This window comes from Schistocerca serialis, chromosome 2 (assembly GCF_023864345.2).
Source record: "Schistocerca serialis cubense isolate TAMUIC-IGC-003099 chromosome 2, iqSchSeri2.2, whole genome shotgun sequence".
Classification (NCBI taxonomy): Eukaryota; Metazoa; Arthropoda; class Insecta; order Orthoptera; family Acrididae; genus Schistocerca; species Schistocerca serialis.
Genome location: NC_064639.1, coordinates 952555120 through 952581132, shown reverse-complemented (window position 1 = coordinate 952581132; position 26013 = coordinate 952555120).

Sequence of the window (26013 nt, the reverse complement as noted above, 5' to 3'; positions counted from 1 at the left end):
GAGACCCCTACGGTCGCAGGTTCGAATCCTGCCTCGGGCATGGATGTGTGTGATGTCCTTAGGTTCGTTAGGTTTAACTAGTTCTAAGTTCTAGGGGACTAATGACCTCAGCAGTTGAGTCCCATAGTGCTCAGAGCCATTTGAACCTTTTTTTTAAACAGCGTAAACAATTGTAGTCACTCTCGTAATTAGCTCGTTTTAAAAGAATTTAGATAGACAATTTGGTACTCAACGTTCAAGGAACAAGCAAGTCAGAGCTTACTGAAATAATAGTGTTTCGTTCGTGTGAGGTGATGTTCGGATGGGTGATTTTCAAATGCTAGTTGTGTGCTTCTTACGACAGAACGACTATCCTAGAATCGCTCAGACAATGCAGCACCTTCGCGTAACGCATTCAGGAGAGACACTGTCCAAAACGGTCGCTTTACAGGCCCAGCTGGGGTTCTTTCTGATACGCTATCGCCAGTATGATCCGGAATGGACACTTCTGTGTTTGACTGTGGAGACATGCCCCTTGCAGACTCGATGGCTTCAGCCCAGAAACAACAGGTCAGAAACTAATGCCCGTTTACTCTCCCTTTCGACATACTGGTACCAGTCGAAGGTTGACAGCCTGCTGATTAAGTAGGAAGTTAAGCTCCACAAACAGATCAAAGCCAAATGTGTTTACCAAATGCGTGGAAAGTGTTGAAAGACTTCCGAAAATTGAGCAGGATGGTAGGGAGAGAATGAGCATTTTGCTCACGTATCATAGGCTAACGCTAAGACTAGGGCCCTCATTGGTCGCTGACAAGCAGCGTGGATTTTTCTGACACTCGTAAGACGATGGAGTTACTGGGAAAATTTCCTTTCTCTCTATAGGTGAAACAAATAAGTACGAGCCCTAACTGGCTGACTTGGACTTTTGGTGGAATTATTGTGTTGGGACGGCAGAGTTAGAGAAACGAAAGAGTTCAAAGTGGTACTGAGAGCATTCTGTAATTTGGAGAGCGGTGAAGAACAACGGTTTCCTATTTCTGAGATCGACGGAGAGCAGTTGGCCTTTATTCGAGATCCGAGGCGGCAACTAGAACGGTGAGTATTTAGGAATCTACCGATGAAGCTAGAGTTGTCTCCCGACAGTAGTCACGTTTGTTAATTTTTCATTTAAATTCTTTATCGATGAAGGACTCAACCTCCGTTACAATGAATCTTGAGTTACCATTGACTTGCACATCGACCTTGACCTTTTTTTTTTTGAGTCACCAGTCGTCTGACTCGTTTGATGCGGCCCGCCACGAATTCTGCACCTGTGCCAACGTCTTCATCTCAGAGTAGCACTTGCGACCTCAGCTATTTGCTGGATGTATTCCAATCTCTGTCTTCCTTCACAGTTTTTGCCCACTACAGCTTCCTATGGCCATGGAAGTCATTCCCTCACGTCTTAACAGATGTCCTATCATCCTGTCCCCTCTTCTTGTCAGTCTTTTCCACATTCCTTTCGTCTCCGATTCTGCGCAGACCTTCCTCATTCCTTACCTTATCAATCCAAAAGCAATCCTGTTGGACGAACATCCGCAACTGAGCATTATACCAGAGGTTGAAAATATCTCTTCAGTTGTAAATTTCTTTTATTATCACACGAACGGTTTCGGGCCCTCATAAGCCCATCCTCAGGTGTCGCCACAGAATAGTTGCGACACCTGAGGATGGGCTTATAACAGCCCGAAACCAGTCGTATGATAATAAAAGAAATTTATAACTGAAGCGGTATTTTCAACCTCTGGCTCATCAATCCACCTAATTTTCAACATTCCTCTGTAGCACCACATCTTAAATGCTTCGATTCTCTTCTTTTCCGGTGTTCCCACAGTCCATATTTCCGAACTATAAAATGTTGTGCTCCAAACGCACATTCTCAGAAATTTCTTCCTCAAATTAAGGCCTATGTTTGATACTACTAGAATTCTCTTGACGAAGAACGCCCTTTTTTGCCAGTGCTAGTGTGCTTTTGATGTCCTCCTTGCTCCGTCCGTTATTGGTTATTTTGGTGCCTAGGTAGTAGAATACCTTAACTTCTTAGTGACATCAGTCCTGATGTTAAGTTTCTCGCTGTTCTCATTTGCGCTTCTTCCCACTACTTTCGTCTTTCTGCTGTTTACTGTCAACCCATATTCTGTGCACATTAGACTGTTCATTACGTTTAGTAAATCATGTAACTCTTTTTCACTTTCACTCAGGGTAGCAATGTCCTCAGCGAATCTTATCATTGATAAAGTTTCCCACGAATTTTAATTCCACTCCTGAACCTTTCTTTTATTTCCATCATTGCTTCTTCGATGTACAGGTTGAACAGTAGGGGCGACATACTACATCCCTGTCGTACACCCTTCTTAATCCGAGCACTTTTTTCTTGGTCGACTCTTATTATTCCCTCTTGGCACTTGTACATATTATACAGGGTGTAAATTTCAGGTTGACAAACCACAATAACTCGAAAAATAAGCTTCACACGAAAAAATGTGTAGAATCGAAAGTTGATTATTTTCGAGGGGGAGATTTGCTGGTGCTAAAATTAGCCCGCCACCCTAGCCCCCTGGGGGTGGGGCGGGAGACAACTTTAAAATTTCAAAAGGGAACCCCCATTTTTTTAAATTGTAGAATCAGATTCTACATAAAAAGCTACGTGCATTTTGTCTTAAACATTTGTTTTGATTCTTGGTAGTTGGCGCTGTAATTAAAGAAAATCCATGTTCTCATTTTTTGCTTGAGAAATAGTTATGGATAAATAAAAAATACTTATTTACTTCGTAAATTTTGATTCGCTGAAACTAAAACCCTCCCTCTCTCCGCGAAGAGTGGGGTTTGAGAGGGAGGAATAAGAGTTTTGCAAATGTTGACCCAAATATTAACTTTTTCTGCAGATTCGGATAAGTTTTGTTTGTTTCGTGGTCATGAGGCCACACGACTTTTAATTATCAAACAAATCTTATGACTAGCTAACTAACTAAGCAAATATCCTACTTACTAATAAGTGAACTCATTAACTAACTGAGTAAACGAAGTAAAAGACTAACTGAGGAAAAGACTAACACACTCGCTAACTAAAGATGAACGTATTCCCGTTTTAGATTTAGTGGTCCTGAAAAGGAACGATTGGTTTCGTTTTGTTGTTGATTATTTGCAAATACTTGCAAGTAAATGAATTTCGGGGTACTTGTTTCCAGTGAGTCCCCTCGCCTCTCACTTTCGGCCTGCTTGTTGTCCGTATAACTCTTGCATCTCACCGTTTTATGAAATCAAATGTTCGAAGTGATGACCTCCAACTTCTATGCATTTATTGACTCGTGCAGTAAATCCTTGCACACATCTTGATGACATGTCTGGTGTAATTGCAGCGCAAGCATCTCTTATTCTTTGCATCATGTTTTCGTGAGTGGTAGGCGTTTCCCGATATGCGATGTCTTTTAGATAATCCCATAGGAAAAAATCTGGCGAGGTAAGGTCAGGCTATCTGAGAAAACAGCTTCCTGGGCACCCTACATTAGACGAATTGGCCGGATCCCATATTGGCGACGAGTTTAAGAAGAACCCCGCGTCTCGCGGCCACGGATTTTTGTTTTGTGTTTCTGGAGCCTTCATTCTCTTTTGTGTTTACTTTGCAGGGGCGTTTACTTGCTTTAACAGTCTCTTTTGCTAATCAGTGATTCCAGATGGGCGTTGTAGAAATTTTCTTTTCTTTTATACTTATTTTTCTTGCTTTCCTTGCCTGCGTCTTGCATTTGTCTCTTTAAACATGCCCACCCCACCTATCCCACCCCCTGCTAAGGCACCACAGCTGCCAGAGTTAGAGGCAACACAGCTAATGCAGATGTTTCAGTTCCAGATGCAGCAAATATCTACCCTCCTCAACATAGTGCAGCAGCTACTGGCCAACACTGCGCGCCACACCGAACAAGCACCACCTACAGCAACACATACAGCTATACCGCTTTTCGCAAGTTTCGTGGACGAGAAGAGGAATGGCTCAAGTGGTTGCAACAGTCTGAAGCCTACATCCTTGCTCACAACGTATCAAGTACCGTGAAAAGCCATTATTTTCTCTCAACGTTAGGAAGCGCAGAGTTCTGCCTCACCAGCAAACTATTTCCCAATGCCACTCCGAGTGAACTTTCCCGTAAACAAGTTGCAGATTCGCTCACTAACTACTATGACCGACACGTGAATGTGGTTGCAACTAGGTATCAATTCTTTTATATTAAAAAACGGTCAGAACAACCTTATCGCTATTGGGTAATAGATTTGCAGGGTTTGACGAGGAAATGCAAATTCAAATGTGCTATTTCTGGTTTATATTCAGATGTTATATCGTGTGAGGCAATCGTCTACATTGTACCTGATGTCAACGTCAGAGAACATATCTGGTCTTGATTCATTCAATTTGTTTGGCTTTAACATTCAGCACAATGTGTTGTCAGTGTCTGCATTCCATACAAAAGCGTAGCTAGCTTGTTAAAAGAATTCCCAGAACTCTTTTCTGAAGGTTTGGGCAAGGATAACAATTTCGTTGCATATATTACTCTGAAAGACAAATCTCAGCCGAAATTTTGCCGGGCCAGAACTGTTCGCATTGCATTACGCGACAAAATCGCTGTTGAACTTAAAGAATTGCAAGGTAACTGAGTTATTGCGCCAATATCAGCTAGCCAATGGCCAAGTCCACTGGGTTTGCTCCCCAAATCCTCAGGTCGAATTCGCTTCTGTGTTGACTTTATGTCTACAATCAACCCACAAACTGTAACTGATACTTATTCGTTGCCAAACCCTGGAGATCTTACGGACAAATTAGGCACTGGACGCTATTTTTCAAAAATTGATTTGCTCGACGCGTATATTCAAATACCGCTCGATGAAAAATCTGAAACAGTGTGTGTAGTAAATACTCATTTGGGCTTGTTTAAATGTCTGCGTTTGTCTTTTGGCAGTGCTTCCGCAACCGCCATTTTCCAACGGTATTTGGAACAGCTGACTGCGGCAGTACCAAACTGTTCTAACTATTTGGACGATATTGTCGTAGCAAGACGTACACCTAAAGAACACACTGCAAATTTGCTTGCTTTGTTTTGTTTATTATCTGATGCAGGACTAAGCGTAAACTGGACAAGTGTGATATTTTTACACCTAAGTTGCCGAATCTTGGTCATGTCATAAACAGTCAAGGTGTACATCTTCTTCAATCACTTTTGTTAGCCATACGTAGCCTGCCAGTTCCTCGCAATGTCGCAAAATTGCATTCAGTCTTAGGGAAAATGAACTATTACATTCGGTTCATACCGAATGCTGCACAAATCGCAACTCCATTGCATCGGTTGCGTCGCAAGAATGTCCCCTGTTTGGACAGATGAGTACCAAGTAACTTTTCAAATATTTAAAGATGCATTGCTCAGTGATCGATGCCTACCTCACTTTGATCGTGACAAACCAGTTGTATTGCAAGCTGACTCTTCCGCTTACGGAATCGGTGCACTGCTTTCGCATAGAATTCGTGATAAATAGAGGCCTATCGCTTTCGCATCCAAAGTGTTGTTCAAAGCTCAGTACAACTATTCGCAAACTGAGAAAGAGGATTTGGCTTTTCTGTATGGTGTCACCAAATTGCACCATTATTTGTATGTCACAAAATTCTCCTTACTCACGGATCTCAAGCCTTTGCAATCCTTGTTTCATCCGACGAAACCGGTTCCTGTACGAACTGCCCTAAAATTGCAAACATGGGCTTTGTTGTTGTCTCAACACCAGTACTACATTGTGTATCGTCCGACAGCTCAACATCGTAATGCAGACGCACTTTCACGTCTTCCCATTGGCCCTACACACAGACGTAGACGCTTCTGCTGCATCTTGTTGTCACGTCGATGCTCAGGCTTTTGAATTGCTTCAATCTTTTCCGCTGCACTGTAGTAAAATTACACAGGCCTTGAAAGCTGATTCAGATTTGAAGACTTTGCTAAAATACATTCACATATTGACATAAAAGTTTTCTGGGTTTGGTACCGCGTCATAATGTAAAAGTCCTGCTGCTATAGAAAAGCCAACGTTTCGGCCACGATTGCAGTGGCCTTCTTCTGGGTCTATTTTACATTATGACGCGGTACCAAACCCAGAAAACTTTTATGTCGACTGATTCTGGCCGCGGAAGCCTACGAAATTACATTCACGTATCTTAATCTCACACTTTGCATAGGGTTAAGAATTCTGTAGTTCGCCGATCCTTTCCACGTCGCCATAGCCTCGCTATACAGAAAGGTGTGATTCTTGCTCAACATGACAGTGGACAGTCACGTTTGTTGATTCCTAAAGCTTTACAAAAAAGGTGTTGCAGTTACTTCACCAAAGACACTGAGGGATTGTTCTTACGAAACAGTCAGCGCGTCGACACTGAACTTGGCAGGGTATGGACACCCAAGTAGAACAGACGACGTCACAGTGTCACGCATGTGCGGAAAATCAGTCCGCTCCGCCACAAAAATTCTCTGCTTGGCCTAAGTCGCAGTCACCACGGCAACTTGAGCACGTAGACTTTGCAGTACTTTTTGGAACACTCTTTGGTTGATTGTGGTTGACTCGTATAACAAGTTTCCTTTTTCTGTGCCCAGGAACTCAACAAAGTCACGTAACACAGTAAAGATGCTTTGGCATCGAAGGTTTACCTGAAGTCATAGAGTCAGACAACGGCCCTCAGTTCACGTCCAATGAATTTGAAACATTCTGCGAACGCAATGGCATAAAGCATCTAACTAGTGCACCGTTCCATCCACAGTCAAACGGCGAAGCGGAACGTTTTGTCAGAACCTTCATGCAGCTGATGGCCAAACTTCGCTCCGCTCACACCAGGGATAAAGCATTGCAACTGTTTCTCGCCTCCTATCGTTCGCACCCACGAGACGGACCATCGCTGGCGGAATTACTTCACGGCCGCCGGCATCGGACACTGTTCCACCTACTCCATCTTCCTCAGCATCGGGCGTCGAAGGAAGGCCTCAAGTATCGCTTCGCGCCGAATGATAATGTCTTTTACAGGGTTTGTAGCGGCAGAAGTCGTGGGCGCGAGGCGAAATCGTCCATCGACTTTGTGCTTGCATGTATTTCATTACAGGTCCAGACAGGATGCAGCGCCGACATCAAAAGCAACTTCTCCACTGTCACATGGACGGTGTCTCTTCCCCCAGATTCACGGATCCAGAGAACAGAGCTGCCACAGCAGGCGCCAGAGGGTGTCATCACGAAACCCCCAGACGACTCCATGGAGACGGAGCTTTCGCCTCATAACGCCTCCTTTCGTCCTACTGACAGGACTGGACCCACCCGCACTGCAGCAGCCGGCCGGTGTGGCCGAGCGGTTCTAGGCGCTTCAGTCTGGAACCGCGCGACCGCTACGGTCCAGGTTCGAATAATGCCTCGGGCATGGGTGTGTGTGATGTCCTTAGGTTAGTTAGGTTTAAGTAGTTCTAAGTTCTAGGGGACTGATGACCTCAGAAGTTAAGTCCCATAGGGCTCAGAGCCATTTTTGAACACTGCAGCAGCTGACACCTTCCACTTCTGGTTATTGGCCTCCGGAGGTGGACGTATACCCATCTGGTCTTTTTCCGGTGGATGTTTCCGCCAGAGTGAAGGTCGGATGGAGGGGTACTACTGGAAGGTTGACGTCCCATGCAGCCACAGCTTCCAGACCAGTGCAGCGTCCACCCTTCTGCCTACCCCGCCGTTGTCGCGCTCCATACACGACGACGGTCCGTCGCTTTGGGGGTAGAGGGATGTTCCGGCGTAACATCAAGCGCCAGCTCGTCGGCTGGGAAACCCCAGTATAGAAGGCTGTGAGACGACATCAGCCAGTGGTACGCTGACTAGGCCGACAACACGACAGGAGCGGCACCTATACTAAGAGAATATAGGCGCCGCTAAGGCGAACCTCCGCCGCACTAGAAGACCGCACTAGAAGACGGGTTGTGACTTGTGCACAGTATTATTTCCTTGCATGGAAATTGTATGTATCGAAGGACATTGATTATTTGAATGTCGCCATTTGCTTGCGACACTTCGTTGTAAAAAGGCAAAGTTAAGTATTGTCAATGCAATTCACTGTAATAAACTCCATTAATAAGATTTGCTTGAATGTTGTTTAGCCAATCGAGAAAACAGCTTCCTAGTGACCCTATCTTAGACAATGGGCAGGATCCCAGAGTTTCTTTCCTTTTTAGAAATAAAGTATTCTATTATTCTGCAAGTATGGGTGCATGGTGCAGGGAATGGCAATTTAATCTCAATGTAGACAAGTGTAACCTGCTGCGCATACATATAAAGAAAGATACTTTATCATTTAGCTACAATACAGCAGGTCAGCAACTGGAAGCAGTTAATTCCATAAATTATCTGGGAGTACGCATTAGGAATGATTTAAAATGGAATGACCATATAAAGTTGATCGTCGGTATAGCAGATGCCAGACTGAGATTCATCGGAAGAATCCTAAGGAAATGCAGTCCGAAAACAAAGGAAGTAGGTTACAGTACACTTGTTCGCCCACTGGTTGAATACTGCTCACCGATGTGGGATCCGTACCAGATAGGGTTGATAGAAGAGATAGAGAAGATCCAACGGAGAGCAGCGCGCTTCGTTACAGGATCATTTAGTAATCGCGAAAGCATTACGGAGATGATAGATAAGCTCCAGTGGAAGACTCTGCAAGAGAGACGCTCAGTAGCTCGGTACGGGCTTTTGTTGAAGTTTCGAGAACATACCTTCACCGAGGAGTCAAGCAGTATATTGCTCCCTCCCACGTATATCTCGCGAAGAGACCACGAGGATAAAATCAGAGAGATCAGAGGCATACCGACAATCTTTCTTTCCACGAACAATACGAGACTGGAATAGAAGGGTGAACCGATAGAGGTACTCAAGATACCCTCCGCCACACACAGTCGGGTGGCTTGCGGAGTATGGATGTAGATGTAGAAGTATTATGCACAGATTATTTTGGATTCTTACCACCGGTCATAGCAACTTCTGTCCTTGCTTGTTTGTGTCGGCGCTGACTTCCACAGTAGCCAACATAACAGCACATTTTCTGCATTTGTCTCATCGTTCCCCATGATATGTACAATTGAACGTCTACTGAGAGAAATTACGCCTCTTCCAGCTTAAAAAAATCGTCATAAGTAACTCTGACCTTAAAGAAAAATGTTTGTTTTGGTGTCCTGTGCAACCTCGTAGACTTTGTCGGTGTAAATAATTTTCACCCTGCATACATTTTCTGATGTGCACGCTACACATACGTGTACATTTATAGGCAATCGCCCCATCTCTGAATCCATCTGAGATCTTGTCGCGGTTGTGAATGTGTGCTTTTTTTCTTAAAATAACACTTTATGAATTGTAGTCTGCAAAAGTGGTTGTTGTTGAAATTACTTTTATGTTTATTCTTCGCTGCTGTGGGGAATAACTTAATAATTGCGAATAAAAACAACAAAATTGTGGTTCTTCTACGATATTAATTGATTTAGTGTAAATTACCACTGTAGGACATTCATAATTTTCTGCCTTTCCTTTATAATTAAGAGTGTAGTATTTTCAGCCTAATGACGCACAGCAATAAACTTTATAGTAGTACTATCTTGCTTTTCTGCGACTTACTCGACTTTATGTCTCTGCCTTTTTATAAATGTCAGTCGAGAAAGAATGAGCAGGAACAAATAGTCACAACTGCCTCCATAAGATTGTGACAAATACAATCTTCTCCGAATATAAAAGAAAATGTTATGACTGACTCATCATCGCCCATCACCACTAAGGATAGTAACTTGAAATTTGGAGACGGTGTTGATATGGTTACACCCGTAAGGGGGTGAAATATGGGATGAAAGGTCTTTTGGAAATAGATCGCTATTAAGGGGCTCCGGAACGCCCTATACTTGCAATGTTAAAATAACGCTTATAAATTACATCTTTCCTCACAAAGTATTTGAGGTAGGAAGTTGAACATTTTACAGATTATTTATTGGCATATGGGCTACAACTTAACACAGGGATTTTACAAAATTTTAGTTCAGTTATTAAAGATGATTTTTTTTCAATTGTAATGAAAATTCACAAATTTTTTTTGCAATTTTTTATTTATATATTCAAAAATATAAAGTTTTTTTGGAAAAAGCCTGTGTTAAATTATGCAGAAGGTACTGTGTATCATTTACTGAAAGTTTGAAACAAATATGTTTGGAAGATCCTTAGAAAACATGTATTTAGTATGAGAAAATAAAAGTTTTGGGAATCGAGCGACAAAGATTGGATTAACTTTTTAGTGGATTCCAGGTCCATAGGATGGATTATCTTCATCCTCTGCAAACTCCTCCTCCAGCTTCCTCTTGTTCCTCCTCCTGTTTACTCTTGCTTGTATTTCTAGACTCTTTACAGCCCTGTCTGCAGCCCGAAGGCGTTCCTTGTCTAAAGCAAGCATCGCTCGTTGTTGTGTTCGTAGATTTTGCTACCATTTTCTTCAGTTGCAGTTACTGCAACACTGTTCCAAAAGGTGGTCATGTATGAACACTTATCACATTTCAGTTGTATTTCACTAGCAAGTCCAACGTGCTTTATTATGGAGAGTTCCAGACCAACTTCACTACAATGAATACATCTTACACAGTTTGAAAAAATTCCTTTGAGAACCGACATATCAAATATTTCATTCACATCCGATTCGCCCATAAAACATTCATAGTTTTCACTCATTGAACCAAGCTTCTTCTGTGAAGTATTTTCTTTCCCACTTTGACTGCTATGGGCAGGTGTACTTGAGAGGTTAGGTTCACTCACTTGGTTATCGTCTTTATTGTTTACAGTAATAACACATACCTTCGGCTTTCCAACATTTCTCCTTTTCTTAAAAGCCTTCAGAGGATTTCTAATAACTTTACTTTTACTCATTATTATACTTCAACAAAACAGAGACTCAAGAAACAAAATTAATTATGAATATTTTCGAGGTAACGACAGAGTAAATAAACATGAAACAATCGACAATCACACCAGCGATATATATTGAACCATCACAGGTTAGCCACAGCACATACTTTATCTCACATCACTAAAATGTACCTGATGAACACGGACGTTAATAATAACACCATTTGACAGCAGTTTAACAGCGCCACAGTGGGTCACGCCCATGTAGAACACATTTCAAAAAAAAATTTAAAAATAGTTGTAGTCTTCGGAATTGAATAAATTATATATCTATTAAAAGGTAATAGTCTGCAGATTCAGAAAACGCAAAAAAGTAAAAATTGAACTTTTCATGATTTTGAGCCTTTCCGGAGCCCCTTAATGAAGTTTTGAAGATAGAACCACGAAAATTGATATTTGGTTTCCTGTTCAGTAATATACAAATACATGTTTCAGAAGTTTTGTAAATTCAAACTTAGATGGGTGGAATAAGGATGAAAATTTTATGAAAATATTTCGTTACATTAAGACATTTTCAAAGCTAAATCTATAAAAATTGGTATTCTATAGCAATAAAGAAATATGTGTTATGTAAATTGAATGCGGAGGCGGGAGAAGGAAAATAAAAGCGGAGGAAGTGATGATCGGGGCTTCATGCAGAATCAGCGGCGACGAGTGAAAATACACACCGGTCAGGACGCGAACCTAGAATCGGCCACTTACCAGGCAGATGCGTTGACCACTGCGCCACACGGACACAGTGTTAACCGCAGATGCGCGGAGTTTCTCGGCACGCTTCCCGGCCGGCTCACATTCCCACCTAGCGCCATCTATCCGCACTTCCCGTCCGTGTCCTTCGTGCTATCTAATTTTAGATTCCCGCTGGAGGTCGAATGTAAATGTGCATTTGCTCTAAAGATTGGGATTCATTACCCATCGAGGCAAATCCTTTCTTTCCTTTCCTCCCCCCCCCCCCCCCCCCTGTCTCCGATGTATATAATATGTATCACAGCTGAGGATTTCAGATGGTGTCTGTTCTTTCGGACAAGTCTGAAAGAAAAAACTCCACACATTCATATAAGGAAATATGTGTTAGGGGTGAAAGTTTCTCTGGAAATATCACCACAAGAACTAAACCGGCAGCAGGAGGAAAAAAAAAAAAAAAAATCTCGGGACTCCAGCTATCAGACTCGCTATTTGGTGACATGTATATTCGGAAAAGACTATGCTTCCATGGCCTTAATTAGCGTGAAATGCGTTTCAATTTGTGAACTAAATCAAAGAAAGCTATTTAACCATGTCAAACTAGCTTTGTCAGAATTTTAGAGAAAAGGAAACGGACTTTTAATAGATTAATATTTCAGTAGACCTAACATATGTTTATCACAACGTTTTAATTGAGAAGCGACGGGAAATGGCGTAAGACGATTACAATGTCAAAGACCGTTTTTCTCAATTCTTAGTAGGCCCACGTGTTTTTCGTTGAAACTAAGAAGAAGAGGAACATGACTGTAGTAAGCACTACGCAACAGATCTGGTGAAAAACGCAAGTGACTATTCCTACACATTGCCTATACGTTGACTTAAGGAAACCGTTAGTATGACGTAACGCTGAGAGAAATGTGCGCAGACGTTGCGCTAGGGAGAGGGCGAAACGAACACTCATGATGAGTGAGGCGCAATTCCATTCCGCGAAGAGATCCACAAATATTACGTCATAAACTTTTAAGGAACCACCCTGCTAGACATCAAAGAGAAATTCATGAATACAGCGGACGAAGAAGAAGCCTCCGAGAACATGAGAGCATGACGTGTGCCGGTATAAAAACCGAGAAAAAGGCGCCCAGCTATTTCGCAGTCGCACGGCCCACACCTCTCAACGAAGCAATCTGCTTTCGGGGATGTCCCGCTGTCCTGAATAAAACATGCTCGTAGGTGTCTTGGGGACGGGAGGTGTAGTGTAACGCGATAAGGCCGGCACTGGGTGACCAACGGTCGCCAGTAACATCAAGGAAGAGGATAAATAAGAACAGTTCTCAGTGTCGAACGAGGAAGACCACAATGGGCGTTGCAAGGATTACGTTCTCCACAAATTTCTTACTCCCTCTTCCCTTCACTCTTATTCTGTCTGACACCCTCACCCAGTCTTCTTCTACCGGACCTACTTGAGCTGTATCTTGGGACGTACCAAAAGAAGGCTAAACATTCAGATGAACAGTTCGGTACCACTTTTATATTCGATGCCTTTGGCACTGTTTTAGTTTCTAAATAGCTATTACATGTTTTCCGACGAAGTATATGACAGTCCGTGGCAGCTAATCTCTTTCTTGCCAGATTATAATCATCAAAGTCAATTTAACATAATACTTCTCAAAACTTGCCGTCCTAGCCGTTAACAGATTTGAAGCAACTATAACAGAACGTAATAGGTCACAGTTATAGTAACTAACGATGGTCTTTCTTCTGTTTTTCGCCAAACACGATATGTAACTTCATAATAATCAAAAATTACTTTAAAAAGTCATCAGTTATAATTAATTGTTTGCTATATCAACTTTACTTTGCTGATAAATATGACGAGAACAAATTTACAGAAAACTTAAGGAAATATTCCCGAAAATTGTCAACAGAACACATTACTAAATTCTCAAAAGTTCAGTTATAAATTAGCCTTTATTTAAACAGCAGAAATAGTGCTTTGGTAAAATTTAAAATTAACATTCAGAATATACATACCTTTCCTATAAATCTGCTCTGTTTCCAAGAATCTACAGTATTTTGACAAATAACACCACATGCCTTCTCAACCTGTGAAGCTTTGTAAGTAGGCTGTTTATGTTTTCTTATTGGCAACGTTACGTAGCGCTCAATATGAAAATCACTGGCTGTGCTGTGTGCAGTCTGTCGCTAGTTTGCATTGTTGTCTGCCATTGTAGTGTTGGGCAGCGGCAGCTGGAGGTGAACAGCGCGTAGCGTTGCGCAGTTGGAGGTGAGCCGCCAGCAGTGGTGGATGTGGGGAGAGAGATGGCGGAGTTTTGTAATTTTTCATGAACTGATATATTTACATATGATGATATCAAGGTAAATACATTGTTTGTTCTCTATTAATATCTTTCATTTGCTAACTATCCCTATCAGTAGTTAGTGCCTTCAGTAGTTTGAATCTTTTATTTAGCTGGCAGTAGTGGCGCTCGCTGTATTGCAGTAGCTTGAGCAGCGAAGATTTTTGTGAGGTAAGTGATTTGTGAAAGGTATAGTTTAATGTTTGTCAGGGCCATTCTTTAGTAGGAAATTTTGAAAGTCAGATTGCGTTGCGCTAAAAATATTGTGTGTCAGGTTAAGCACAGTCTTGTATAATTGTTGAAAGGGGACGTTTCATATGTCGACCCTTAGCCTAGGATACCTCACTGGAATCTTCTGATTTTTTTCTTGTAGTTTGTGTATTTAGTGTAGCTTTTGTTTATTGCTAGCGCGTAATTGTAGAGAGAATCTCCTTTGTAGTTGTAGTTTTCATTGTTGTAGAGTAAAACAGTTGTGGCATGCATGTAGATTTGCACCAAGTATTTCGCAGCTGCAATTAACTAGATATTATTTTCAGTGCTATGTTAATGTGTTCTCCTATTTTTGATCTTCAAATTGTGTTTTTCTGTGTTGTCGTGTGAAATACTGTGACAATAATGGCGTGTGAAAAACGTAATACTAGGCTCCAAAGTAAACTGAGAAATGACAGTGAAGACGAAGGCAGTGTGTTAGCGCCGCAGAGTAATGAATTAACTGATGTTCAAAGTAGTAATTTGGTAATCGTGCATAGGGAAATGGAGCGGGCGGCAAACAATGGCACGGACAGTGAAACAATTAGTGAAGAGGGAAGCATTATCGATCGATCGGTCGGCAACAGCTCGCCTCAGGAATCCGAAATGACAGGACACAATTTCGCAAATACTGTAGATTCAGGTTTTGGGTTATCACCGTTTTCTCAAATAAGTCAAGACGCATTTTCTGCTTGTCAAAATGTGAATGTTGCCGGTGCAAATGCACTGCCGAAAAGCGTAGAGAAACAGATTCCAGACACTAATACATTATTATTGCAATTAATGCAACAAATGGAACAAAATCAGAGACAAACACAGCAAAAGCTTCAAAAGTTAGACACAACGGAACAAAATCAGAGACAAACACAGCAAAAGTTAGACACAGTGGAACAAAATCTTCAAAAGTTAGACACAATGGAACAACACCAGAGACAAACACAGCAACAGTTAGACGCAATGGAACAAAATCTTCACACCACGCTTGAACAAACACGTGAAGATTTAACTACTGAGTTACATAACATTGAATCGAAATGTCAAAAAGTCTGTAATGACGTAAAAACACAAATTTGTGAGCATTTTCAACCTATTTTTTCGCGGCATGAAAATGCATTACAGAATCACGAAGCAGCCATAAAAGAACTGCAAGCCATTGTTCATGAAAATCATGAGACCTTGTGGGCTAAAATTGACTCAGTTGCATCTACCGATTCGGTTACGCAACTTGCAATAACTCAGGAAAACTTAAAGGACACAGTAGATACGATTTCAACACAAATGGACACTCTGAAACTTGGTTCAGAAAAACACACTGAGGAAATGTGTTCACTATCGGAGAAAGTAGCCGAACTTTCGGATCAGGTCACTAACTTATCTACAAAGGTAGATGATGATCTGAATGACACAAGACCTGTAGCCTTCACTGACACTGAAGAGTGCGAACAAATTAGGAAATTCAAACAAAATCAGAATCAGATTAATACGCAACACCAAAGAGAAATCCGGGAAGTACAAGATCAGCTGACACAGTTAATACAAGAATTACGTATTTCAGAGGATACTCGCGCCCCAATACGGGAAGAGGGACTTAGAAATACGGAACAACCACAAAATAATAACACAGGACACTTCGGAAGTTATGAAAGAAATTGGCAAGGTGCACCGAATTTTGAAATGGAACCGCCGAAACGACATAACAATGACCGATATGCGACTCGCCGACATGATGACTTTGACTATAAGCTGTTCATTACTACACGTAAATTCAAAACATTTAAGAATTCTGGGAATGACATTCATCCACAAGCATGGCTCCATCAATTCTCTCATTGTTTTCCTCCCAACTGGTCATTAGAGCACAGATTAGAATTTATGTGTGGCTACTTAGAGAATGAACCAGCTGTAAGAATGCGGTCGGTCATTCACGATTGCCACAGTGAAGGAGAATTTTACCATGCCTTCCTCTCAGCATATTGGTCTCAAGCCACACAAGACCGGGTAAAACATAACATCATAATGATGAAACATTTCGAACAATCTGAATTCTCCAGTCTTGTGAAATATTTTGAAGACATGTTGCACAAGAATCAATACCTGTCAAACCCATACAGCCCCTCAGAACTCATCCGCATTTGCTTAATCAAATTACCTGAACATTTACGACATATTATTTTGGCAGGACGTTGCAAAGACGACATTGAAGCTTTTCAGGGACTGTTACAAGAATTGGAAATTGACACTGACAATCGTGGAATGCGGAAAGAGGAACACAACAATTACAGGTCACATCCGTCGCAATTCCGCGATGAAAGAAGTAATAACTGGACACAACAAGGCTATTCTCACAGCACATATCGTGACCAAAACAGACACCACCCGTATGACAAGCGTTGGCAGAGTAGTAATAACTACAGGGAAAGATCACCTCTCCGTGGTAATGACTATCACAGAGACAATCAGAGAAACAGACAATATGGGAACCAAAATAAATATTATCAGGGGAGACAGAATAACTTTAGACGCAACGGTCCAGCGCGCAGTTTCGATTCAGGGAGAAATTCTCCACCACGTGACCGACAAGAAAGAAACTATGGCATCTACCGACATGACGACAGACGATATGATCGTAACGATAGACCTGAACTGCATCAGAACTGGCGGGATTCAAACAGAGCAGGGCCCTCTCGTCACGGTGAATTTGTAGAAGTTAGGTCTCCAAATCCCAATAACGACGCGCGCCAACAAAGAGACAATAGGCAATGACTCACACCGATGGCAGCCACAAAACGTTCTTATGACACTAACGACGCAGCTGCCGTAGCTAGTAATTACGTAAAAATGGAAGACATTAGGGACATCTTACTCCAGGAACACGACATAAAACATAACAATATTGCATATCCTGTGATTCACATTACAGTAAATGACGTAAAATTTACGGCAGTACTTGACTCTGGCAGTCCCATCTCAGTAATTAGTGAAACAGCCTTTAGCAAATGTAACAAATCGAACGATTGCCCTACACTTCCGTTACGTAAGATTAAATTACAAGGTGCAATTTTTGGAAAAAGTGTAGATGTACGCCAGCAAACCAATTTAGAATTCTTTTGTCAAAGCCACTGCTTCTCTATAAACTTTCTTATTGTTCCATTATTGTCGACGGAAATTATATTGGGAGTAGACTTTTTGAATGAATACAAAGCAATCTTAAGCTTTCACGATGCTGAAATAAGTTTAGAGAAAGAAGGTAAGTCAATAGCTTTGAAATTTGAAGACTGGCTCTCAAACCATGACGAGGAAATTAATCGGCTTTACCTTCTGTTAGACAACAGTTCGGACTTTTCTACGGAACTAGACACTAACAATCACTCTGCAAGTACTGACAGGGATGATATCGACGGCGCATTTGGCATTAATAAGTTAATTCAGAATAAAATTCAAACAATTGAGAATTGTAATGACACTGATAGGCAGGACCTTTTTGAGATTTTACAAGCACATTCCACAGTTTTTACTCATAAAACAGGAACAATCAAGGGATTTCAATACCAATTTCGTGTTCGTGAGCATACTAAATTTTGTGTTAGACCATATGTAATTCCAGCACATTATAGGGACCGTGTTAGAACAGAAATACAATCTATGCTTGACGAGGGCATTATTGAGCCTGCAGTAAGCTCATACAACAATCCATTACATGTTGTTGAAAAGAAAAATGGATCGATCAGACTTGTCTTAGATTCGAGACAAATCAATACTATCATTATTCCTGAAACAGACAGGCCGCAGACGATGGAAGAACTTCTTCAAAATTTTAATGGTGTAAAAGTGTTGTCTTCCATTGATCTCAGATCCAGCTTTTATCAGATCGAACTTCATCCAGAATGCAGAAAATACACAGCTTTCCTTTGTTTCGGCGTTTGTTATCAGTTTCGGAAACTTCCCTTTGGTTTGAACATTTCTTCAGCAGCATTCATTCGCGGGCTAAATTCCATATTACCTGAGTTCTTAAAACGTCACATCACCTTATATGTGGACGATATTCTGATAGCAGAAGCCTCATGGGAACAACACAATCGCATCCTCAACAGCGTGTTACATATTTTTGCAGAATCTGGAATTACAGTTAACTTGGAAAAGTCTGAATTCGGTAGGACAAAGGTGAAGTTTTTGGGACATATTATTTCTTCTGAAGGCATTCAGCCGGATCCTGAAAAGTTAGAAGCAATCAGAGCCATTCCAGTTGCATCCACAAAAAGACAAGTCCGCAGTTTTCTAGGTCTCGTAAATTTTTACCGTCGTTTTCTGAATATGCAAATTCTTGTTACACCAAAACTTTGTTCTCTCACTGGAAAAAATACTATTTGGAACTGGGACGAACAAGCACAGTTGGAATTCAATTCTTTGAAAGAATCGCTACTTAACGCGCCAATACTAGCTCATCCAGATCTGTCACAAGATTTCTGCCTTAGCACGGATTCTTCTAAAGTCGGTCTTGGTGCCCATTTATTTCAAGAAGCCATAGAAAATGACACTACCGTTCAGAAAACCATTGCTTTTGCTAGCCGAGTGCTAACAAAATCTGAAAAAAATTATTCCGTTACTGAATTAGAAGCTTTAGCTATCGTTTGGGCATTTAACAAATTCCGTTTCTTTCTTTCTGGTAAGCACGTAAAAGTATACAGTGATCATCGTGCATTACAATTTCTTATGTCTTCAAAATTAAATCATGACAGGTTAAAACGTTGGGCATTGTTTCTGCAAGAATTCCGCTTCACAATAGTCTACATTCCCGGCAAGGAGAACATTGTTGCGGACGCACTGTCACGCGCACCGGCTGGGCTTGAGAAAAGTACCACAGAAGGCAACCTCGAGAAAAATTTCAGTATTCTTTACATTCAGAAAGTCGCCTTTGAAAACTTCATCACCACATCTTTAAAGGACATTGCTCATGAACAAGATAAAGATCCGATTTGGAAAGACATCAAGAGCAAATGGCATGAAAAGACACACACACAGATTCGGCATTATTACCTGGTTAGAAACAACATACTCTTCAAACGCTGCACTGTTGATGACAAGCTATGGGTACTTTGCATTCCAGACGATTTTGTTAATAAGCTCATTTGGTACATTCATTTCAGCTACGCACATTTTGGTCCACGAAAATGTTATCATATTCTTCGAACGACTTGTTATTTTAACAATATGGAAAAAAGAATTCGAAGAGTCTTGTCTATTTGTAAACTTTGTCAAAAGGCGAAACCATCTACTGTCTCACATCGTGCTCCGTTGTTTCCTATTATTCCTTCTAAATTAAAAGAATTTGCTGCTGTTGATCTCTTGGGACCGCTTGTCAGAACATCCAATGGATTTTCGTACGTTCTAGTCGCTGTTGAACTTACTTCAAAATTTGTTTCTTTCACACCGTTACGTAAAGCCACTGGACGGTCTGTATCCAACGCCTTTGTTAAAAATTTCTTACGTGAAGTCGGCCACGTTGCTAAAGTCATTTCAGATAACGGACCGCAATTTAGATCTGCTGTTTGGTCACGCATGCTTCGCAACCATAAAATCAAACCTGTTTTTATTTCATTGTACTCACCACATTGTAACCCCTCCGAACGGATTATGAAAGAAATCAATAAGCTTTGCAGGCTTTATTGTCACAGAAAGCATCAGCATTGGGACAGATATTTACACTTATTTCAAAACGTGTTGAATGAAATGCCTCATGATTCCACTGCTTTACCACCTACTCTTGTATTGAAGAATGAAGAACCACCGAACAGAATCAGAGAGCTTGTACCTTTCCCAAATACACGTAAACTTCGACACAAAGACATAATTGATTTGGCTCTTAAAAATATAAAATCTGCAGCAGACAAAAGGAGAAAACTACACGGTAAAGCAAATGCAAAGAAATTGTATATTGGTCAGAAGGTTCTCATTAAAGCTCATTCATTGTCACATAAGAAGAAACACTTGAGTCACAAATTCTTTCTAGTTTACAATGGACCTTACAGAATCCGACGTATACCACATGATAATTGCGTTGAAGTTGAAACTCTGCGTACTAGGAAGAGTAAAGGTTTACACCACATTTCTCATGTAAAACCATTTATTGACAAATAATCTGCCTTTTAACTTTGTCTTTGCCATAAAACGTTTCACTTCACGTTACTAGTATGCTTTAGAAACTGTTACCATGCAACAATGTTTGAAGTTAAATATCCAATCAAGAACCAAGAGAACTTATTGAAACAGAAATGACGAATGCATTGTTATAGTAAACAGACGTCACAGTGTTATTGTGTGTGTACATTCTTGCTTGTTTGTTGCACGATTACGTAACGACTATAAGGCTCACATACTTAGAACATTTACCAGTACTGCTAATGAGATTTTAATGCAACATTTTGGTTTATTTGAAAATACATTCTGAATTTAAAGTGCTTTCTGAGAGATACCAGATGACACAGAGGTTAGTTTATGTGACAGCTACACGATTTTTATCACGACGCTACTAATGAGTGACAATTTACAATGTTGCTTTTGCGGTGTATCTGTTTTATATCTGCACAGTTTTCTGAATTCTTCTGGAAAGAAAAACATGTTTTAGTAGTAACTTTTGTGGTATAGCAACAATGAGACAGCCTTTTTCGTGGCACAACATTACGTTACTGTACAGTACTTTCTTCATCACGCCAATAAGCATAATAACTACGATATCTATACGCAAAGCATTTCACTTTTGTTTATCATGTGGTAAGTACATTGACTTCTGCAGAACTTAGCTTTCGGAGGACGATAACTACGACACTTCCACAGAGATTATGTTGCGACAAGATGCACAGTTTAGCGCTACAGTACACGCATTTGAGTGATTAATCTTATACTTAAAACACTTATTTTTAAAGATTTTTTTTTAATTACAAAGAAAGTTTTCCGTGATACATTTCATTCCATTGCGGTAATTTGTAACACCTGGGAGTATAATTACATGAAACCTCAGGGGGGTACACGCTTACTTTGTGTACCATGTGTTTGGCAAGCACAAGGAGCCCTAGCTAATATGGTATTTGCTTATACAACTTTACACATCGGTACCATATTTCTCTAAAACACAGAATTACACAGCTATCTGATCATTTAACTGAGAGATAAACATTTTTTTACTACATCAGTGACACATGTTTACGCAATTACACAGTTGGATAACTTCACACTTATGAAATTGTATTTTGTCTGTACTTTGTGAACTGTTCATATTTTTTCGGAATCATTGTGATACTATGAGAGCTTTGAATGATGTATTTGGTATGAGATCATGATTTTTAAAGTACGTTTGAGGCAGCTGACACTTTTGACATGAGCAGAGAATTTTTTTAGGCTTAGAAATTATTGGAGGAAGTTACGACGATTTTGAGATTTGACTGAAGTGTTATGATGTTATTATTACGACGACGATGTGTATTATGTTGTTGAGGAATGTTTATTATGCTACGTATTTCTCACGATGAAATATTGAAGAAGTGTCGACGAATATGTATATGTATAATGAGGTAAGGAATAATGAGTAGTGTTTAGGGACTCTGATTTATGAAAAGGATGTTGGAAACCAAGAAACGTACTTTAAGAGTTATGAAATGTATGACTGTATCACAATGCTGACGAATATTTTTTTTGGACACTTATATTTATAGGATTTTGTTTCTACAGATTTGCAACGCTAATTCTTGACCTGTGAAATATTGTTAAATGAGACTGCAACGGTAGCAGAAACTGCTGTCGTAAATATTTCCGTACGAAAGTTAAGTGACCACCTGCACGTAATTCGTCGCGGGCATCCAGCTGTGTCAGACGCCTGGAGAAAAAGCCATTATTGCGAGCCCTTTTCAGCTGCACAGGTAGAAAAAAAAAGGGGACGTGGGACGTGTCAAACACCTGGAGAACAAGCCATTAGGGTGTGCCTTTCATCGCTAATGCGACACCCTCGTTACTTGAAAACATATGATTACTCGCACTTTGTACTAATTACTGAAATGCTTATGAATTGATGGGAAATATTCGTACATCTGCACACCTGATTACGACAAGCGTCTTTCTACGAGAGTTGAGAGCTACTAACTTATGAAATGTCACATGACTACTGAATGATATTTTTATACTTTGCTTTTCGTAGTTGCTTATTTCATTTGACATCTGGTTTCCAGCTGTGTTGCAGCATTGCTTTTATAAAATAAAATGCATTTGCTAATGTGAACACTTTCTGTCAACAGATCTATTAAATAATTATTTTATGATCCACATTCTTTAAAAAAGGAGCACTTGGAAAGGAAAGAACAATAAGAAGGGACTAATACCAGTAACTGCATCTATAATTTTCTTTTCAAGTACATGGTAATATTTCTTTTTACAATCAGTTGTTGTGGTGCACCACTTTAATTACTTAGACATTAAGATGTGATTATACATTTCCCTTATCTGCATTGTTGTTTTTACTGTAATATTTTTTCTGCTTGAGCTATGTCATGTTTAGATATAAGTTATTGCATTTGCTGTTGCTGTTTGCCAGGCATAGTGCTACTAAATTTCACATTACATTACTCTGCTAAGCCAATTTTACTACTCATTGATTTTTCATGTTGCTGCACATTGGCTCATATTAGTTGTAATTTTGCATTTTATCTGTAAATTAGATTTACTGCTGCTTGCTTTGCACTCTGCATTTTTTTGGTCATTGCTGTTTGTGTTACATGTTTTGTGCTGCTGCATTGCCTCGTCCTTTAGTTTAGCATCTGAGCTCAGTAGATTTAAGTTAGCTTAAGAGGGGGTAGCCTCTAAGAGAATGAGTTGCGATGAATTGGAAGAAATGCATTGAGAAAACAGGTTTAGGTAGGATTTTCTTGGAAATAAATGATGAGGTAAGATAATGGAAAATAAAAATGAGGTAAGAGACGTGTGAACATATAAACACAGAAAGCATGCTTAGTTAGAATTTTTTTTGGTGGAAACAAAGGATGAAATAAGAAGAAAGATATATGAAGTTTTGGGTTGGACTGCAGTACCAAATGTTACACTGAAAATGAACCCTGTCCTTTCCTATTGGTGTTATCCCACTATGTGTGTGTGTACCCTTGTGTATTTGTTTTCTTCCTGTCTCTGTGTAATTTCATAGAATTTTTTTCTTCTTTTAATTTTAAGCTACATTCACTATGATGAGGAATACTTTTATCCTCAAATACAATTGGCATTAATAATATGTTATTTACCTTATAAATATGCTTACACATTATTTATTCTGTTTAATGCTCATGTGTGAAGTTGATGTTTCAAAAATTATTGTGATCTTTTATGTATGTACTCATGTCATAATTCCACTGATGTATATGTTAGTTCGATTCTTTTGTAAAGCCTGTACTACAGATGTTATCTGTATTATTATGTTTTTAATGATGTATTTTGTACCTTTGTTATTGTATTTTTATGTTATCAAATTGTAATAGTTACCAGTTCTTCCAATTAAGTTACATTTCACTGCACACGTTTCTGTTGGTCATAGTATGTGGACAATATGTGAGAAGTAGGGACTGTTAGTGTTTGCACGTGTGTTAATAACTCAGCAAGGGACTGGATAACAGCATTGCTGGTTTTAAGGACAATTTCAAAAACTTTGTGAGTGCACAAGTGGTGGTTTATGGACTTGCTATATTATCCGCAAGACTCTTCAATGGTGATTGTGCACCTGCACAGTCACAACAGATGGCTGCTGGCCATCTCTTCAAGGACTACAGTGGGTCTGCATCTTTGATGACCCACCAGTACCATTATCTCTACAAGGACTACAGTGGGTCTGCATCTATGATGACCCACCAACGCCATTATTTCTACAAGGACTGCAGTGGGTCTGCACCTCTGGTGGCCCACCAATACCACAATCTCTACCAGGACTCCAGTGGGTCTGCTCTGTGATGACCTACCTACCAATATTCGTCAGAACTTCGAATGACTCTGCTGTGGGTTTGCTCTGTTGTGGACCATTACCTGTCAGCATGTCGAGAGTCAGCACTGTCTTTCCATTGGAAGGACAACACTACTTCTTCAAGACTGCATGGAAATCCACTACTTCCGTGTGCATTTTCTTTTACTGCTCAGACTTTGAGACAAACACTGCTATTCTCCTGTTATGTACGATTAGGACTGTCTTTAGGGACTGTGAGAAAATTTGAGCTTTTGACCAACGTTGTATCAATAAGTGTGTGCATTTTATATCTTTGTTACTGTAATTGTGAAAAATTTTTGTCAAATCTGTATTGGCCAGTGCCCAACACCATTTGTAAAAAAATTTTTGTGGGGAGCATGGGGGCTATGTAAGTAGGCTGTTTATGTTTTCTTATTGGCAACGTTACGTAGCGCTCAATATGAAAATCACTGGCTGTGCTGTGTGCAGTCTGTCGCTAGTTTGCATTGTTGTCTGCCATTGTAGTGTTGGGCAGCGGCAGCTGGAGGTGAACAGCGCGTAGCGTTGCGCAGTTGGAGGTGAGCCGCCAGCAGTGGTGGATGTGGGGAGAGAGATGGCGGAGTTTTGTAATTTTTCATGAACTGATATATTTACATATGATGATATCAAGGTAAATACATTGTTTGTTCTCTATTAATATCTTTCATTTGCTAACTATCCCTATCAGTAGTTAGTGCCTTCAGTAGTTTGAATCTTTTATTTAGCTGGCAGTAGTGGCGCTCGCTGTATTGCAGTAGCTTGAGCAGCGAAGATTTTTGTGAGGTAAGTGATTTGTGAAAGGTATAGTTTAATGTTTGTCAGGGCCATTCTTTAGTAGGAAATTTTGAAAGTCAGATTGCGTTGCGCTAAAAATATTGTGTGTCAGGTTAAGCACAGTCTTGTATAATTGTTGAAAGGGGACGTTTCAGCTTCATTAAGGTTCATTACGGTTGCTCCTCCCCATCTGAGTACTTTGCATTGTTTGTTATGGAGAGTGCGTAACCTGGCACCGCTAAGCCAACTTCGACGATTATTCCTTCTACATTGAATACAAGCAACATAAAATAAGAATTGAACAAAAGCATGGAACAGCGTATCGTAACATTCTACAAATAATGACTGACCTGTGACTGTGGGACTATATTTAAGAAGAATTAAAAAAAACTAACAATCACAACTATGCGGAGAGCATTTTCAAGTTGGTCAAATCGTAGCTTCGTTAGTATCGATTGTAAATGGTTTCATCTTGGCCAGTTAGTTAAGTTACACGTTCAGTGGATCATTCCGCGCGATAAATCGTAATGATGGAGAACAAGTCGTTTTAAGTTCACATCGCAAGTTAATTTGTTAATATGGTTAAACACATGTGAGTTTGTAATTCCTAACCATCACCTTATACAATTTAATATAATTGATTTTCTGCTACATAATAGAAGGAGTTGTCAAGGAGAAGCTTTTTTAGTTTATTTCCAAATTTTACTTCGATCTCTGCCAGACGTTTTATATCACACCTTCCAATGCTAAAGACAAGCTTAATACAGAGTAATGAGTGTCATTTTTCTCTTTGATATTGCAATTATCTACGCATTTGTTCATTTTGAACTGTGGTGGATTATCTACAACAAAGGAAATAAATATGTTGTCAAGCAGTAGTCTGAATGCCCAAATCCTTAAACAGTTGTCTACGGGACGACCTTGGAGGTGCACCACATTATTATTCTTACA